The 18,415-nt window shown below is 41.0% G+C and overlaps 1 long non-coding RNA gene and 1 gene segment (V, D, J or C); one reads left to right on the top strand and one right to left on the bottom strand.

Moving 5' to 3' along the window:
* The window catches only part of LOC307047308 (Ig kappa chain V region Mem5-like), a 161,785-nt gene that overhangs the window by 24,112 nt on the left and 119,258 nt on the right, over positions 1-18,415 (top strand).
* Positions 10,091-11,856, bottom strand: LOC307047329. Its single transcript, XR_013810388.1, has 2 exons — positions 11,804-11,856; positions 10,091-10,681 (listed from the first exon to the last, which is right to left on the bottom strand). It is a non-coding gene; the product is annotated as an uncharacterized lncRNA (long non-coding RNA).

Genomic DNA, 18,415 nt, shown 5'->3' on the forward strand with positions numbered 1-18,415 from the left:
CTGGTTTCGTGTCCCACGTTGCCTTCAGTGTGCTGAGAGCAGAGACATCATTTCCATAGAGAGGAGGCTTTGCATGGTCAGCTGATCCTCCAGTGAACTGAGAAGGTTTATAGTCCTGTGAGTTCAACACTGCAGGACTCACATCTGTCAGTCAGCAGAAAGCACCATGACTCTCATCACCATCCTCATCTGGACGCTGGCCTGCTGCTGTTTCACAGGTTCATTCACTCAGCAACATTTCAAACATCATGTGCTGCCTTTCCTCTCCTTTCTTTCTGCTGAGAAATCAATCATCTGTTTTTGTGTGCAGGATGCAGCGGTCAGGTGACTGTGACTCAGCCTGCAGTCGAGACGTCTGCTCCAGGATCCACCGTCACTCTCAGCTGTAGAACCAGCACAAATGTTGATCCCGACTGCGGCGATAGTTTTAGTGATGATTGTATGTCCTGGTATCAACAGAAATCTGGACAGCCTCCAAAGCTCTTAATAACACTAGTGAGCACACTTGAATCAGGAACAGAACCTCGGTTTAGTGGCAGTGGAAGCGGCACTGACTTCTCTATGACCATCACTGGACTGAAGGCTGAAGATGCAGCAGTTTATTACTGTCAGAGTGTTCATGAAATCAACAGTGCTTTGGTGTTCACACAGTGATTTATCGTCGTACAAAAACCTCCCTCAGTCAGACTGCAGAGACTCTGAGCTGTTACAGCAGGAACCACCTGCAGCTGCTGAAGAGGAAGAGACTGACACAGCCCACTGAACTCAGAGCTGACAGGAACCCACCCAGCACTATTCACTTCTTATTCTTAAATATACAGATGTTAATGGATTAATGAGATTAAACCCAGTCCAAAACACATTCTATGTAAAAGCAGCATTACACACAAACCTTATTGTGATCTCTGCTTCCCCGAATTAAAACAACAAACGCTCTTTAGCTTTTCCCCACATGTCTCCACTCGGTGTGCTTCACAGCAGGAGCATCTCTGGCCTCTCTGGAGTTATTATTTAATCATTATTATAAAGATCCTGATTCAAAATGACAAAGATCAATCTAATGAAGTCTTTAAAATGTTAAACTGTGGCTGATTAAAACCCTCTTATTTACATCAATCAATGAACTGATCCATTAGTTAACCTCAAATTCACATCTTAGTTCAAAACTTCAGGTTTTCTAACAACCAGTTTAATTGAAGTTTCCTGAAATGTTTTTTTGTTCCATTATTGAAACCAAAAACAGCAGGAACATCCAAGAGACGTTGAGTTTGAACATGATTTGACCCCTGACCCCCCCTGAGACCACCAGTGCAAAGCAGAGGCTTTAGGACTAGCAGACGTACATCAGAATCAGAATCAAGTTTATTACCAGATACTTTGACACATACAAGGAATTAGCTTTGGTGTCTGGTGGTACGAACATAAACAATCTAAGAAAATAAGTTGCCATCGTAGGTACAAAATATAAAGATAATATAAATAAGTATTTACGACACATTTTTATTTAAAAGACCTTACAAGTGAAACAACTAAAACACTTAGGACAATTAATATATGGCAAACTACAGTGAATTCTATTTAAAGTGGAGGGCTGTGCAGACATGTATAAATGCAGTCAGAGTTGAGCATGAACATGGCTCTCAGAATTAAGAAAGGAAAAAGAACAAGATGTTGTTCACATGATGATCAATAATGTAACTCTGTGTGACTGGTGAAGCCACACTCAGTCTACTATTCAACATACTTATTAGTGTGAATGCTGTTCAACTATTGTTCTTCAAATCTTTATTCTTCCACATCTTATGATTGTGCTTTCTTCCTGTATGTTCCTGCCTGTGTACATGACATAAGCTGCTCACAACCAATTTTCCCTTGCAGGATTAATAAAGTTGTTGATTGATTATTTCAACCAAATTTCACCGTCTAACTACTTCAGCATACTTTCAGCTACAGAGACCATTCAACTATTACAATGTTCATCTCCTTCAGGACATGTGTGCTATGACTTTGTTTTGACATTTATACTTTTTAAAATATACCGCTTTTTAAACTTGTATTTTTACAATGTATCCCCATGGGAGTATCCTTCAAATCCTCTTTTACCTACATCGTGTTTAAAATGCTTCTCCTTCAGAATACTTTCAGCTACAGACTTCATTCCAACTTTGAAACGGTCACAAAACATTCAGCTATTACATTTGTATTCAGCTTTTTGATATCTTTTAGAGTTTCTCACTCATCAGCGTTTAAGTTTTGGTAAATGTTCAGGACGTTGTAGATTATATAATGGTTGTCTATGGGATGGACTCTTCAGGGCTAGAGAGCGTCACATCATCACTTAGAGTAGAGGGTGGTGCAGCTGCCTGGTTTGGCACCCCCACTCTAACTTTGTCAAGGGTGGTCATACTGTCACCAAAATCACACCGTTGTTGATTCTTTCCATCTTATCTGAGAAGGTTTTTCCTCTCCAGCAGAGCAGATTTTCTATCCTGAGGATAACAAGTCCTCTCTCTGTTTCTGTTGTACTATCTGAATACAATTACCCTTTTTTTCTTGCAATAAAAATCCCTGCTTTCAAGTTCAAGTGTTTTAAAGTCTTTCAACATCGCAGATATTGTTTATTCCCCTAGAGATGAACACAAAATAAAGACCCTGAAGACCCTAACCCAAATTGTCCACATTGTGGAATCTTCTCCATTGATTACAATAGGTTTGTAAAAGCTAATTACAATACTAACACCAATAATACATTTGTGTTGTTCTTAATATTAGTGTTCATCATTGTTGACATTGCTATTTTTGAATAATCATGAATTATGCATGAACTGATCATTGTTCCACATCGTAAAATAAAAAATAAAGTTGAAATTTACATGTATATTTTTTATTATTCTTTGCCTTTCCAAAGCATCATGGAAAGGCATCATTATTTACACAACACGAAAAGAACTCAATATAAAGTATTTATTTCACCTTTACTCAGAACTACTTAGAAAACCTGCTCTGCCGGAGATAGAAAACATTCTCAGATAAGATGGAAACAACCAACACCGGTGTGATTTTGGTGGGAGTACGACCACCCTTGACAAAGTTATAGTGGGGGTGCCAAACCAGGCAGCTGCACCACCTGGTCTGCCACATGTGGAAGCCCCTCTTTAGTTTGTCACCTGCTGAGCCCAGAGTAAAATAATTGTGTGTGCACAAACTGGAGAGGGACAGCAAACACCAGTGTGATTTTGGTGGGAGTATGACCACCCTTGACAAAGTTATAGTGGGGGTGCCAAACCAGGCAGCTGCACCACCTGGTCTGCTGAACATGGGCTGTAGAGAACCGTGCAGATCTTCCCTATTGACACCAGGATTAACCTTGTCTAAAAAAAGAACATTAAAAATGAGAGAGAGTCACAGATACAATAACATTCATATATTTGACTTGAGGGCACCTTTCAAAACATTCAATGTCACCTTACAACAAATAAATAAAATACGAGTGGCATTACAATACAAACATTTGTTGCATAGAAAACCACAGAGAAAATTAAATTCTAAAGAGCAATTCAAGAGAGTAAAGCCAGTTTGAACTAATTATTCGTTAGGCCTGATTTGAAATAACACAGTGTCTGACTATATCATATATTTGATATCATTACTTGTCATTTTTTAGGTATTTTTTATTCGTGGTTATCAAGTATCAGACACTCAAACAACAGAGAATGTTTTATAAAATAGTGCTATACTGACAAAACACATCTTATCCTTTCACCATGTGTTCTGTAGGATTAACATAAAAACACTGCATGGAGAGACTCGTAAGTCAGGAGGAGTGTTTTGAATTGAATCCGGGACTTGACCGGCATTCAGTGAAGGTGGATGAGGGTGGGGGTGATGTTGAAGGTGGATGAGGGTGGGGGTGATGTTGAAGGTGGATGAGGGTGGAGGTGATGTTGAAGGTGGATGAGGGTGGAGGTGATGTTGAAGGTGGATGAGGGTGGGGTGATGTTGAAGGTGGATGAGGGTGGAGGTGATGTTGAAGGTGGATGAGGGTGGGGTGATGTTGAAGGTGGATGAGGGTGAGGGTGGGGGTGATGTTGAAGGTGGATGAGGGTGGGGGTGATGTTGAAGGTGGATGAGGGTGGAGGTGATGTTGAAGGTGGATGAGGGTGGAGGTGATGTTGAAGGTGGATGAGGATGAGGGTGGGGGTGATGTTGAAGGTGGATGAGGGTGGGGGTGATGTTGAAGGTGGATGAGGGTGGGGGTGATGTTGAAGGTGGATGAGGGTGGGGGTGATGTTGAAGGTGGATGAGGGTGGGGGTGATGTTGAAGGTGGATGAGGGTGGGGGTGATGTTGAAGATGGATGAGGGTGGGGTGATGTTGAAGGTGGATGAGGGTGGGGGTGATGTTGAAGGTGGATGAGGGTGAGGGTGGGGGTGATGTTGAAGGTGGATGAGGGTGGGGGTGATGTTGAAGGTGGATGAGGGTGGGGGTGATGTTGAAGGTGGATGAGGGTGGGGGTGATGTTGAAGGTGGATGAGGGTGAGGGTGATGTTGAAGGTGGATGAGGGTGGGGGTGATGTTGAAGGTGGATGAGGGTGGAGGTGATGTTGAAGGTGGATGAGGGTGGAGGTGATGTTGAAGGTGGATGAGGGTGGGGGTGATGTTGAAGGTGGATGAGGGTGGGGGTGAAGTTGAAGATGGATGAGGGTGGGGGTGATGTTGAAGGTGGATGAGGGTGGGGGTGATGTTGAAGGTGGATGAGGGTGAGGGTGATGTTGAAGGTGGATGAGGGTGGGGGTGATGTTGAAGGTGGATGAGGGTGGGGGTGATGTTGAAGGTGGATGAGGGTGAGGGTGATGTTGAAGGTGGATGAGGGTGGGGGTGATGTTGAAGGTGGATGAGGGTGGGGGTGATGTTGAAGGTGGATGAGGGTGGGGGTGATGTTGAAGGTGGATGAGGGTGGGGGTGATGTTGAAGATGGATGAGGGTGGGGGTGATGTTGAAAGTGGATGAGGGTGGGGGTGATGTTGAAGGTGGATGAGGGTGAGGGTGATGTTGAAGGTGGATGAGGGTGGGGGTGATGTTGAAGATGGATGAGGGTGGGGGTGATGTTGAAGGTGGATGAGGGTGGGGGTGATGTTGAAGGTGGATGAGGGTGGGGGTGATGTTTAAGGTGGATGAGGGTGAGGGTGATGTTGAAGGTGGATGAGGGTGGGGGTGATGTTGAAGGTGGATGAGGGTGGGGGTGATGTTGAAGGTGGATGAGGGTGAGGGTGATGTTGAAGGTGGATGAGGGTTGGGGTGATGTTGAAGGTGGATGAGGGTGGGGGTGATGTTGAAGGTGGATGAGGGTGGGGGTGATGTTGAAGGTGGATGAGGGTGGGGGTGATGTTGAAGGTGGATGAGGGTGGGGGTGATGTTGAAGGTGGATGAGGGTGAGGGTGATGTTGAAGGTGGATGAGGGTGGGGGTGATGTTGAAGATGGATGAGGGTGGGGGTGATGTTGAAGGTGGATGAGGATGAGGGTGGGGGTGATGTTGAAGGTGGATGTGGGTGGGGGTGATGTTGAAGGTGGATGAGGGTGGGGGTGATGTTGAAGGTGGATGAGGGTGGGGGTGATGTTGAAGGTGGATGAGGGTGGGGGTGATGTTGAAGGTGGATGAGGGTGGGGGTGATGTTGAAGGTGGATGAGGGTGGGGGTGAAGTTGAAGATGGATGAGGGTGGGGGTGATGTTGAAGGTGGATGAGGGTGGGGGTGAAGTTGAAGATGGATGAGGGTGGGGGTGATGTTGAAGGTGGATGAGGGTGGGGGTGATGTTGAAGGTGGATGAGGGTGGGGGTGATGTTGAAGGTGGATGAGGGTGGGGGTGATGTGTTGCCAGGGCTTGGTGCGGGTGAGAAGCCTGGCGTCAGAGTTCTCCACGTATTGGAGCCTCTCCAGGGCTCTGCTGGGAACCCCGGACAGGAATCCATTGCAGTAGTCGAGGCGGGAAGTGATGAAAGCGTGTATTAATGTTTCTGCCACAGAGTCAGAGAGTGAAGGCCGGAGTCTGGAAATGTTTCTGAGGTGGTAGAAAGCCGATTTGGTGACAGATTTGATGCGCCTGTAAGGAGAGGGTGGTGTCCAGGATGACTCCCAGGTTGCGGACTTCAGTGGACGGAGAGATGGAGCAGCCGTCAATGGAGAGGAGCAGGTCTCCAACCATTCGGAGCTACTCCTTGGGAGCCACAATCACAAGCTCTGTTTTATTGCTGTTTAGTTTGAGCAGGTTTAACCCTTTAACTGCCAGCACCACCATTTGGTGGAGCACATTTTGTGTCTTGATATCTTGTTGGGAAAAAAATAAAAAAGTTTAACTCCATCTGATTCAGCCAGCTCTACCCTTTGGTTGACATGTTATGCACAAAACAACCTCTAAGTGTCACTGTGGTTTGAACAGAAAGCCATTCAACTAGCTTCTTTTGAGAAAGTTGGCATGCTGACAATCACTGCTGAAGAAATCTATCTTTTGGGTCAACTTTTGGAAGGTCACCATATCCTTTTTGACATATTTTAGTGTCAGAGTACTGACTGAACATACTTAGATAACTTGATGCACAAAAAAAGTTTTAACAACGGTGTAATATTTTTTGGGAAAATATGCTCAACCAACCGGTCGAATTGGCCTTTTATGGTAAACTAGCAATATGACTTTTTCAGAGTTTCAGAGATGTTTTCCAATAAAATATGCTAAATAAATAGCTAGACTCATGGTAATATTACTAAATCTAGTACTGCCTTATGAGTCTCAGAGTGAAAGAGTGATAATCATTTATATAGCACCTTTCATGCTTGTCATTCAGCCCAAAGTTGCACAAAGATGAGCAAGTTAGACCAACACAGGATATAGACATTTGCTGTTAGGCCAGTGGTTTCCTGTTAGGCCGATTCAGCATATACAGTAAGATGAGCAAGTATTTTTTTTATTATGAAAAACACTTTACATTAATTTTTTCCATCTTTTTTTTTTTTTACAATTATCATTTATTATCTTTTATGAATATATCTGGTTGTATATATTTCTAATTTTCCATAAAAGAAACAAATGTATTTCAGTTTGTGTTTTATTTGAGTTTGACAAATACTGTGATGTATACAGTATGATGATTGTTGAAAATGCACTTTTACCATAGAAAGCCAGCTCGACCAGTTGGTAGAGGCTCATAAAAACGAAACTGTGTGGTCAGTCAAAAAAAATTGTTTGTGGTTATTTGTGGCCCATTTGATAAAAAAATGCAAATAAATTATTTTTCCAAAGTAATTAATTTTCACACTGGTCTGGCAGTTAAAGGGTTAATGAAGTCCAGATTTTGATATCCTGTAGTGTAGGCAGTTGACAACGGATTGAGGGCGGAGCTGAGTGGACGGTTTGGTGCAGAGATAGAGCTGTGGGTTATCAGCGTATGAATGAAAGCTGAGGTCATGATGTTCTGCTCCCACTTCGGGTCCTGGGTGATGATGGTGCCCAGGAAGCAGAAAGATTCCATAGCAGAGACTGGGGAGTCCCTCAGAGTGATGGGGGCCGGTGGGGCTGATTGAGAGCGTTTAGCTCCAGGTCCCTGTACCAAGTAAGGGATCATGAAAAGAGCTAAAGGTGGAGAACAGATTCAATCTCACATCAATATGAAGTTGTTCTGAACCTGGATAAGCCAGCAGAGGGCAGCCTGCTGGAACAATAAAGTATATCTCTTATATTTATGTTATTAAGCACAGAGGCCTTTGGTAAACTGAACAGACAGAAACAGCAGAGAGTTGAGGAACAGAAAGTTTCTACATGTTCTCCATGAGTCCACAGGGAGATGTAGCCTCTACTTCCTCCACCTCCTCTCTCTCTCTGTTTCTCAAGGACAGGTGTCTGTGTGACGTGTGAAATGTCATTTGCATGATTGTAATGCTTCACTGCTCCTCACAGCTTTAAGGTCTTGTGTCACGTAGAGTCTGAACCGTGTTCCTGCACTCATCCTGAAAACTGGAGATCATGTTGTCAGTAACTCTGCTTGTCATGTTGGGCTTTCTGTGTCAGGGTGAGAGACTTTGAAAATGTATCATCTGAAATGATAGGAGTAATGTATGTGTGGTTCAATGTTTGTCTTTTCTTTTCATGTTTGCATCCAATGTGCTTTGTCTTTAACTCTTTCTGTTATCATTTAAACTGCTGCTCCATGTTGTTGGTTATCTAACATTTTACTTCTCATTTCAGAGTCTTCTGCCAACAAGTTCCTGACTCAGACTGATACATCCAAGACTGTTAGTCCTGGAGGGACTGTGACCATCAGCGCTACAGGGAGCTCAGATATTGAAGATGATCTCAGTTGGTATCTTCAGAAACCTGGACTTCTTATATACTCAGCATCAACTCTGTTCTCTGGAACTGAGCCTAGATTCAGTGGTACTAGATCTGGTACTCAGTACACTTTAACCATCAGTAACGTTAAGGATGTTGATGCAGGAGATTACTATTGTCTGGGTTACCATAGTGATGACACGTTCACACAGTTATTTAGAGCCGTACAAAAACCTCCTTCAGTCTGAAGTGAAGCGTCCTGCTGCAGCTGCAGAGGTGAAGAGACTGAGAGGAGGAGAACTGGTCCAGTGAACACGAGAGTCATCAAGCAGAACCACCATGAATCCAGATAAAGCTGAAACACACTCACAGACACTCTTCAACACCCTGTTTAAACTATATTAATGTCATTCAATTCAGTCTCTTTATGAGTGAGCTGGGAAAGTTAGATTCTTGTTGAACTATAGCCACTGATATCAACATATATTTAACAGTAACTTTATGAATGGCTGTACAAAACAATTAATGATATTACCGCAGTCCAAACATACGCAACACAATTTAAATCATTTGAAGTACTGTAAACACACAATGTTGTTGTTTACACTCCACTGTGTATTTTAATAGATTGAGTATTTAAAAAACTCAATCTATTAAAATGTATTGACTTAGTAAAGCTTAAAACAGTACTGATTATGCACAACATTTTCCATAACCAAATGCCTACTAACATTCAAAAGCAGTTCCAAACCACAGTCAGGAAATACCCAGCTAGGCATCCTGACTGGTTGTGTAGCAAGCCCTGTAGAACAACCGTCAAATCACAGCTGATCCAGAAACGGAGTTAGAACGTGCAATGGACTTCACCCAGACCTTTCAAGTATCACTTGTCATCAACAATTCAAAACTAAATAGAAAAATATTCTATTTGCAGATTTCTCCAGCTAACAAATATTGAGTATTCCCGGAATCCTTTTTTTCTTTTTATTATTATTATTATTTTTAGAACTAATACCTTCTCAGTTTGTGTATTTATTTAATATGGTCTACATTACTTTACATTTATTTTGTCCTTCTTCTTTATTTTCATCGTTATGGGGTTGAGTTATTATTTCAGCCCTGGAAATTGCCTTGCAATATTTGTATTGGTGTATATGAGTGCATGTGTGTACTTATACACTTGAACATGTGTATATTTTGTGTAAGTGTGAACATATGAATGTAAAAAAAGTCACTTGAAAATAAGTGTTCATAATGTTTATATGCATATATTCTTATTATCATTATTCATTTGCCAAGTACATGTGTACATATGTATATATTTATATAGTATTTTCATTTTCAAAAATGGAAGTTGAAACTTCTATTGACATGTGCAGAAAATGACCCTATAGTTTTTCTTATATATACCTATATATGATTAATTTTGTTCTTACCCTAACTTTTATTTATTTTTTTCTCCAGATTTCTTTATTTCTTTGTACTCCTTCATTTCTATACGTTTTTGACGCAATAATGCCAATGTTATATTAGGATGATTCACAGGAGGGCTACTTCCCATAAGCTATGCTTCAGCCCTCCCGCTTCTGCTAATTGTGTTAATCTTTGTGTGTTTGTATGAATTTAGCAGAATAAAATAATAAAAATAAATAAAAGAAACTGTCCAACAGTCATAAATTATATTAATATAATACAAGGTTTAATACTGAAGGTATTCATACATCTTTCTCACAATGAACATATGAATTAAAGAAATACAAAGACAGTCTCTCATTTTAATCAACATTTTTATTTAATGATGGTTTAAAGCTCACGCCACATTTGAGATGAATGATGAGTTTCTGTTGGAGTGAAACAAATGAAATCCAGTTGAATTGTGAGCTGATGAACAAACAGGAGAATATGCAGGAAGTGAGGATTAGAGAGCAACACTAAAAACTGAGCAGAGACAGCAGCAACATGTGAGCAGAGGAGATGTGTGTCTTCATGAAGATCTCTAGCAAAGAAGCTGCTTCCTCTCCAGACAGGAAGTGATGCTCTACTCCGAGCAGCGGGCAGGGTCCATGCTTTGAGTGACAGGGCTCTGTCCACTCAGACTGGCCTCACAGCTCACTGAGCCCGCCCCCCTCCAGCGCTCTGCAGAGAGGCTCAGGGTGCTGCTCCAGCTGTAGCGGCCGTCGCTCCCCAGGACCTCCGGGCTGTGGGACGCCCCTGAGGAGCTGCTGCTGCCCCCCAGCTTCCAGCCCAGCCTCCAGGCGGAGGGGAAGCCCCCGCTGGCCAGACACACCACGGTGGCACTGCCCTGCTGCAGCTCCTCTCTGGAGGGGGGGAGGACGCTCAGGGTGGGCTGCTGCACACCCACTGGAGCAGGGAGGGAGGGGGGAGGAAAAGGGAGAAATTAGAGAGAAAACTTGATTATAAGGTCCTTTTTTGATGTTGTCATTTTGCTGCTGTCAAATCCTTGTGTCAGTACTTTACGATACCAGTCACCTCTGTGGAAACATTGGTATCACTGCCTTTTTTAATTTACATTTGAGTGTTGTATGTCTTTTAAAAATAGACCTTGAGTCTCTTCAATAAAGCTGATGATGACGAGGATGATGATGATGATGAGGAAAAGTAACAAACTTGTGTTTTCTTTTGAAAGAACATCCATAACATTCATCTGTTTGCAACTTACACATTATTTATCTAATATATCATATTCCAATGACTTGTATGTAGACTCTCCTTGCTCTATTGTATCTGTGTTATTGTGCTGCTCTGCTGGAGGAGCAGAATAAGTTGTGCTGCTGTTACTCTCATAAATCACTCAGGATCAGACCCCCACATGATTCAAGTGTGAATGACTGACTTTGTGTAAAGTGTGCAAGCTAAAGATTCATTGATAATAATGATTGAATCTCTTCACATGTGTGATGATGTTCTTTAAACTGACAGAGCTGAACGTCTCAAGTGAAAACAGTTCAAACATTTATCATCTGTCTCTTTCACTTCCTTTTCACTGCATGTCAAATCAATGAACCGTGAACACGACGACAAGCTGCATTAACTGATACAATCACACGTTTCAAATGAATCCATATTTAACTTGAATTCAACAAAATAGTTGATATTTTAATAAACAATAGATAAATAATGTAAAATAAATACAATATTGTGAACTACAAATGTAAAACTGAATGTGGCGGAGACGTCACGCTTTAACAAATCTTAAAAAATAAAAACATTTAGTATAAAGTTGTGATGATAATAAAATATAATATAGAAAATAAACAAGTTATTTGCTTTAAAAAATGTATTTGTACAAAACGAACAATTGATATAGAAGTCTGCAAAGGTTCCTTTCAGATTACAAGAGGAGCTTAATAAACATTTTTTTTAAATTGAATCAAAAAAATGTGAAGTTGAGTCTCATTTAATAATTATTGAAAGTTATATATTTGCTATAAGTTGAATGAAATATAAATCTCTGGTACTTACAGTCAACGATGAGTTTGGTTCCTCCACCAAAAGTCCACCACAGTGATACAAACTCATTGAGTGGCCGTACAAAAACCTCCTGCACTGTCAACAAGCATGTATCACTGAGAGAGCTCCCTGATCTCACTGATAACAGAGACACATATACAGTTTTTAAATCAACAAAGCTTTTCTAAAGATATGGATTACATATCTGGAAGAATTAAGAGGATTTATGTCATTTCTCATCACTTTTCTACACCTGGCAGAGAAACCATTACAGTCTGCTACACAACTAACTTTGTCAGTTTTATATTAGTTTCTACACGGTTAAATGAACAGGAGGCTTTGAAATAATAGTTATTAACAAATGTATTTGAAACAGAACTGAAACATGTTATTTATCTACAGTGAATCTCTGTATGTATGTTAATGTCAGACAAACAGACATATCATACCAACCACAGTGGAGACAAACTCAAATCCTCATCTCCACTCCTGATATAAATATGTTCTTCCATTCAGATGATAGACGGTGTAAATCCAGACAGTTCTCCTCCTGGTTTCGTGTCCCACGTTGCCTTCAGTGTGCTGAGAGCAGAGACATCATTTCCATAGAGAGGAGGCTTTGCATGGTCAGCTGATCCTCCAGTGAACTGAGAAGGTTTATAGTCCTGTGAGTTCAACACTGCAGGACTCACATCTGTCAGTCAGCAGAAAGCACCATGACTCTCATCACCATCCTCATCTGGACGCTGGCCTGCTGCTGTTTCACAGGTTCATTCACTCAGCAACATTTCAAACATCATGTGCTGCCTTTCCTCTCCTTTCTTTCTGCTGAGAAATCAATCATCTGTTTTTGTGTGCAGGATGCAGCGGTCAGGTGACTGTGACTCAGCCTGCAGTCGAGACGTCTGCTCCAGGATCCACCGTCACTCTCACCTGTAAAACCAGCAGCAATGTTGCTGGTTGTACTAGTAGTAATAATTGTATGTTCTGGTATCAACAGAAATCTGGACAGCCTCCAAAGCTCCTGATAAGATATGTGAGCACACTTGAATCAGGAACAGAACCTCGGTTTAGTGGCAGTGGAAGCGGCTCTGACTTCTCTATGACCATCACTGGACTGAAGGCTGAAGATGCAGCAGTTTATTCCTGTCAGAGTTCCCACTACATAAACAGTGCTTGGGTGTTCACACAGTGATTTGTCGTCGTACAAAAACCTCCCTCAGTCAGAGTGCAGAGACTCTGAGCTGTTACAGCAGGAACCACCTGCAGCTGCTGAAGAGGAAGAGACTGACACAGCCCACTGAACTCAGAACTGACAGGAACCCACCCAGCACTATTCACTTCTTATTCTTAAATATACATAATCTTACTACTCATTGAGATTAGACCCAGTTAAAAAACACATTATATGTAAAAACAGCATTTCACACAAACCATATTATGATCTCTGCTTCTCACTCCAAAGTATTATTTTAACTATTTACATTTTGGAGCAAGACAGCTTTAGTTTTTCTCAGCTGTTGGTGCTCCATCATCTCCCTGACCTCAGATCAGAGTGATATGATCTCTGTCTCTATCAGTGTTGCAATTCCTAATTCAGAAAATCATGTTTTTATCTTCTTTCTTATTTTGAAACCACCTACCCCAAAACCAATCACAGTGTTGCTCTCATTACTGAGCCAAAAACAAATGAGCTTTTAACTCTCAAGCCATTCAGACGAGCTACTGACTGTTCTTGCATCCTTGCTACCAATTGACCGATCCCAAATGTTTTTTGTACATTTCAAGACAATCTTTCTTTTATGGCAGCCAAAAATAACCCAGAGACATTTGTCCACATGTCCCCAGGAGGAGGACTTTAAAGCAGGACCATCTCTGACCTCTCTGTCCTTATTCTCCTCTCATGAATATAACACACTGAATACAAATGACCTCCCTCCGTTAGTTGGTAGCAATCATTAAATACCCAAGAGGAAATCAATTTGACATTGTAAGGGAAACTTCAGCAGCAATGGAGAGTCAGGACTCAGAGAGACACGAGGAGAGTTGGAGCTTTGATGTCAAACACTGGTAGTTTATTACAAGTATCGGCCGGAGAATTTCACATCACAAGTCACAGCAGGTTCTGACTGCCCGGAGAGTTGCCACATCAATTCTGCCCAGCCTCTCTCTTGATAGACCTTTTAACTAGTTTACAGAGAGATAATCCACATATTGGGGGATGGTGCGTAAACTCCTGGGAACACTCATTTCATTTAATTTATAACCTCTATTTATCCAGGTGTATCCCCTTGAGATCATTGATCTCTTTTTCAAGGGAGACCTGCTCAAGTAGGTTCCACATGAAACATAGAAACATAAACAGAACAACAAAAGGACATCTCACAGCATCATTACAGGGATTACAATTTACATAACTATCCACCTGAACAGGTACCAACAGCTTCCAATTGAGTAGCATCCAACCAAGCTTTAAAAACATTTAGTGGCATCAGATTGCTCAGTTTCCATTTCAATTACAGACTATTCCAAGACAGTGGAGCTGCACATCTAAAAGCCATCTTCCCTAAGACAGTCCTAGCAGTTGGCACATTTAATAAAACCACAGCATGCGATCTCAGGCAGTAGCCACTTACAATTCGCTGTGTGATCAGGGAGCAGATGTAGGATGGAAGTTTCCCTAACATGGCTTTGTATATGAAAATGTACCAGTGACTGAGCCTCCGTACAGTTAGTGAAGGCAAACCTGCCCTTGCATACAGGGTACAGTGATGGGTTAATGCTTTACAGTTTGTCACAAGTCTCAGAGCACTGTGATACGCAGCATCTAACTTGATCAGGTGGGCAGGTGCATTCATATAGATCAGATCACCATAGTCCAGCACAGGTAAACAGGTCACAGTGACTAGCCTTTTCCTGGCCTCAAATGAGAAACAGGACTTGTTCCTGTAGAAGAAACCTAGCCTAACCCTCAGTTTTTTAAGAAGGTTATTGACATGAAGTTTAAAAGTGAGACAATCATCAAGCCAGATACCAAGGTATTTATAACAGGTAACCACTTCAAGTTTTATTCCTTGTGTAGTTACAATATCTAAAACAGGCTCTGGTGTCTTTTTAGCTTTTGAAAAGAGCATTACCTTGGTTTTATCAACATTTAAAAGAAGCTTTAGTTCAGAGAGCTGAGTCTGAATAATGTTAAAAACTGCTTGCAATTCAACACCAGCCTCCTTAATGGAGGGACCTGTACAATACATCACGGTATCATCCGCATAAAAATGTAAAGTGGCTCCATCGACATTTTCACCTAAACTATTGATGTAGATGGAGAATAAAAGTGGACCTAAAACAGAACCTTGAGGAACACCATTAGTAATGTTTAACCACTCAGAAGACAGCCCATCAAAATGAACACATTGGGACCTTTCAGAGAGGTAGTTCACAAACCACCCCACTGCATGGCTGGATATGCCAGTACTGAGTAGCCTCTGCTTCAAGATGCGATGATCGACGGTGTCAAACGCTTTGGACAGGTCAATAAATAGAGCTGCACAACTCTGCTTATTATCTCAAATACTCGCCACATCATTCACCACTTTCATTGTGGCAGTGATGGTGCTATGTTGCTTTCTGAAGCCTGACACTGGAGATATCCCAAACATCTGGAAATACTGAATCAATTGCCTGACTCTTAGGCTCTGTGACCGAGAGTTGACCGGTCATAAAACTGAGAATAAGTGCAGCAGCACATTCTTTAAAGGAGATAACAGAGTCAGGCTTGGTTATTAACGTCAACAGGCAATAAGGTTAAATATCTAGGAGTAAAGAAAGAAATATTCCCTCACAGACATCATATTGAATCATTTTTTATATTGTAATATTTTTTATGAGGCGACGAATGAAGCCTCACAAACTCCTTTGTTGTTCCCTCAGGCGGGGTTCAAACCCTGTTTCTTCAGACTCAATCTTTGTCCTTCCCCGCCAGACCAAATGAACCAGAGAGACTGAAAAGGTGACACTGAAGATGCAGAAAGTGTATCTTCTTTAACCTGCAGAGAAATTAAGCATAAACATTTCATCCTAAAACAGATTTACTCAAGACTGGGTTCAAATCCCACCTGGACTGTGTGTTTCCCTTCAGTCAACCCACAGCAGACTGTTTCATAGTAGTTGTTTTTATTGTGAAAATGAACCTCAATCATGTTTTTCTGCAACGGGAGCATTCAAGAGACGTCTGACACAATTTGAACTCTGAGTCCAGTGCTGTCAGAGCAGATTCATGAGGAATAACAGATTGACTACATGATTATAACAAGAGCCAAAGGTGGAGAACAGATTCAATCTCACATCAATATGAAGTTGTTCTGAACCTGGACAGCCAGCAGAGGGCAGCCTGCTGGGACAATAATGTATATCTCTTATATTTATGTTATTAAGCACAGAGGCCTTTGGTAAACTGAACAGACAGAAACAGCAGAGAGTTGAGGAACAGAAAGTTTCTACATGTTCTCCATGAGTCCACAGGGAGATGTAGCCTCTACTTCCTCCACCTCCTCTCTCTCTCTGTTTCTCAAGGACAGGTGTCTGTTTGACGTGTGAAATGTCATTTGCATGATTGTAATGCTTCACTGCTCCTCACAGCTTTAAGGTCTTGTGTCACGTAGAGTCTGAACCGTGTTCCTGCACTCATCCTGAAAACTGGAGATCATGTTGTCAGTAACTCTGCTTGTCATGTTGGGCTTTCTGTGTCAGGGTGAGAGACTTTGAAAATGTATCATCTGAAATGATAGGAGTAATGTATGTGTGGTTCAATGTTTGTCTTTTCTTTTCATGTTTGCATCCAATGTGCTTTGTCTTTAACTCTTTCTGTTATCATTTAAACTGCTGCTCCATGTTGTTGGTTATCTAACATTTCACTTCTCATTTCAGAGTCTTCTGCCAACAAGTTCCTGACTCAGACTGACACATCCAAGACTGTTAGTCCTGGAGGGACTGTGACCATCAGCGCTACAGGGAGCTCAGATATTGATGATGATCTCAGTTGGTATCTTCAGAAACCTGGACAGGCTCCTAAACTTCTTATATACTCATCATCAACTCTGTTCTCTGGAACTGAGCCTAGATTCAGTGGTACTAGATCTGGTACTCAGTACACTTTAACCATCAGTAACGTTAAGGATGTTGATGCAGGAGATTACTATTGTCTGGGTCTTCATTCTGATTATTCGTTCACACAGTGATTTAGAGCCGTACAAAAACCTCCTTCAGTCTGAAGTGAAGCGTCCTGCTGCAGCTGCAGAGGTGAAGAGACTGAGAGGAGGAGAACTGGTCCAGTGAACACAAGAGTCATCAAGCAGAACCACCATGAATCCAGATAAAGCTGAAACACACTCACAGACACTCTTCAACACCCTGTTTAAACTATATTAATGTCATTCAATTCAGTCTCTTTATGAGTGAGCTGGGAAAGTTAGATTCTTGTTGAACTATAGCCACTGATATCAACATATATTGAACAGTAACTTTATGAATGGCTGTACAAAACAATTAATGATATTACCGCAGTCCAAACATACGCAACACAATTTCAATCATTTGAAGTACTGTAAACACTCAATGTTGTTGTTTACACTCCAGTGTGTATTTTAATAGATTGAGTATTTAAAAAACTCAATCTATTAAAATGTGTTGACATATTAAAGCTTAAAATAGTACTGATTATGCACAACATTTTCCATAACCAAATGCCTACTAACATTCAAAAGCAGTTCCAAACCACAGTCAGGAAATACCCAGCTAGGCATCCTGACTGGTTGTGTAGCAAGCCCTGTAGAACAACCATCAAATCACAGCTGATCCATAAACGGAGTTAGAACGTGCAATGGACTTCACCCAGACCTTTCAAGTATCACTTGTCATCAACAATTCAAAACTAAATAGAAGAATATTCTATTTGCAGATTTCTCCAGCTAACAAATATTGGGTATTCCCGGAATCCTTTTTTTCTTTTTATTATTATTATTTTTTTAGAACTAATACCTTCTCAGTTTGTTTATTTATTTAATATGGTCTACATTACTTTACATTTATTTAGTCCTTCTTATTTCTTTTGATCGTTATGGGGTTGAGTTATTATTTCAGCCCTGGAAATTGCCTTGCAATATTTGTATTGGTGTATATGAGTGCATGTGTGTACTTATACACTTGAACATGTGTATATTTTATGTAAGTGTGAACATATGAATGTAAAAAAAGTCACTTGAAAATAAGTGTTCATAATGTTTATATGCATATATTATTATTATCATTATTCATTTGCCAAGTACATGTGTACATATGTATATATTTATATAGTATTTTCATTTTCAAAAATGGAAGTTGAAACTTCTATTGACATGTGCAGAAAATGACCCTATAGTTTTTCTTATATATACCTATATATGATTAATTTTGTTCTTACCCTAAATTTTAATTATTTTTTCCCCAAGTTTTCTTTATTTCTTTGTACTCCTTCATTTCTATACGTTTTTGACGCAATAATGCCAATGTTATATTAGGATGATTCACAGGAGGGCTACTTCCCATCAGCTATGCTTCAGCCCTCCCGCTTCTACTAATTGTGTTAAT

This window comes from Notothenia rossii (assembly GCF_949606895.1).
Source record: "Notothenia rossii genome assembly, chromosome: 7".
Lineage (NCBI taxonomy): Eukaryota > Metazoa > Chordata > Actinopteri > Perciformes > Nototheniidae > Notothenia > Notothenia rossii.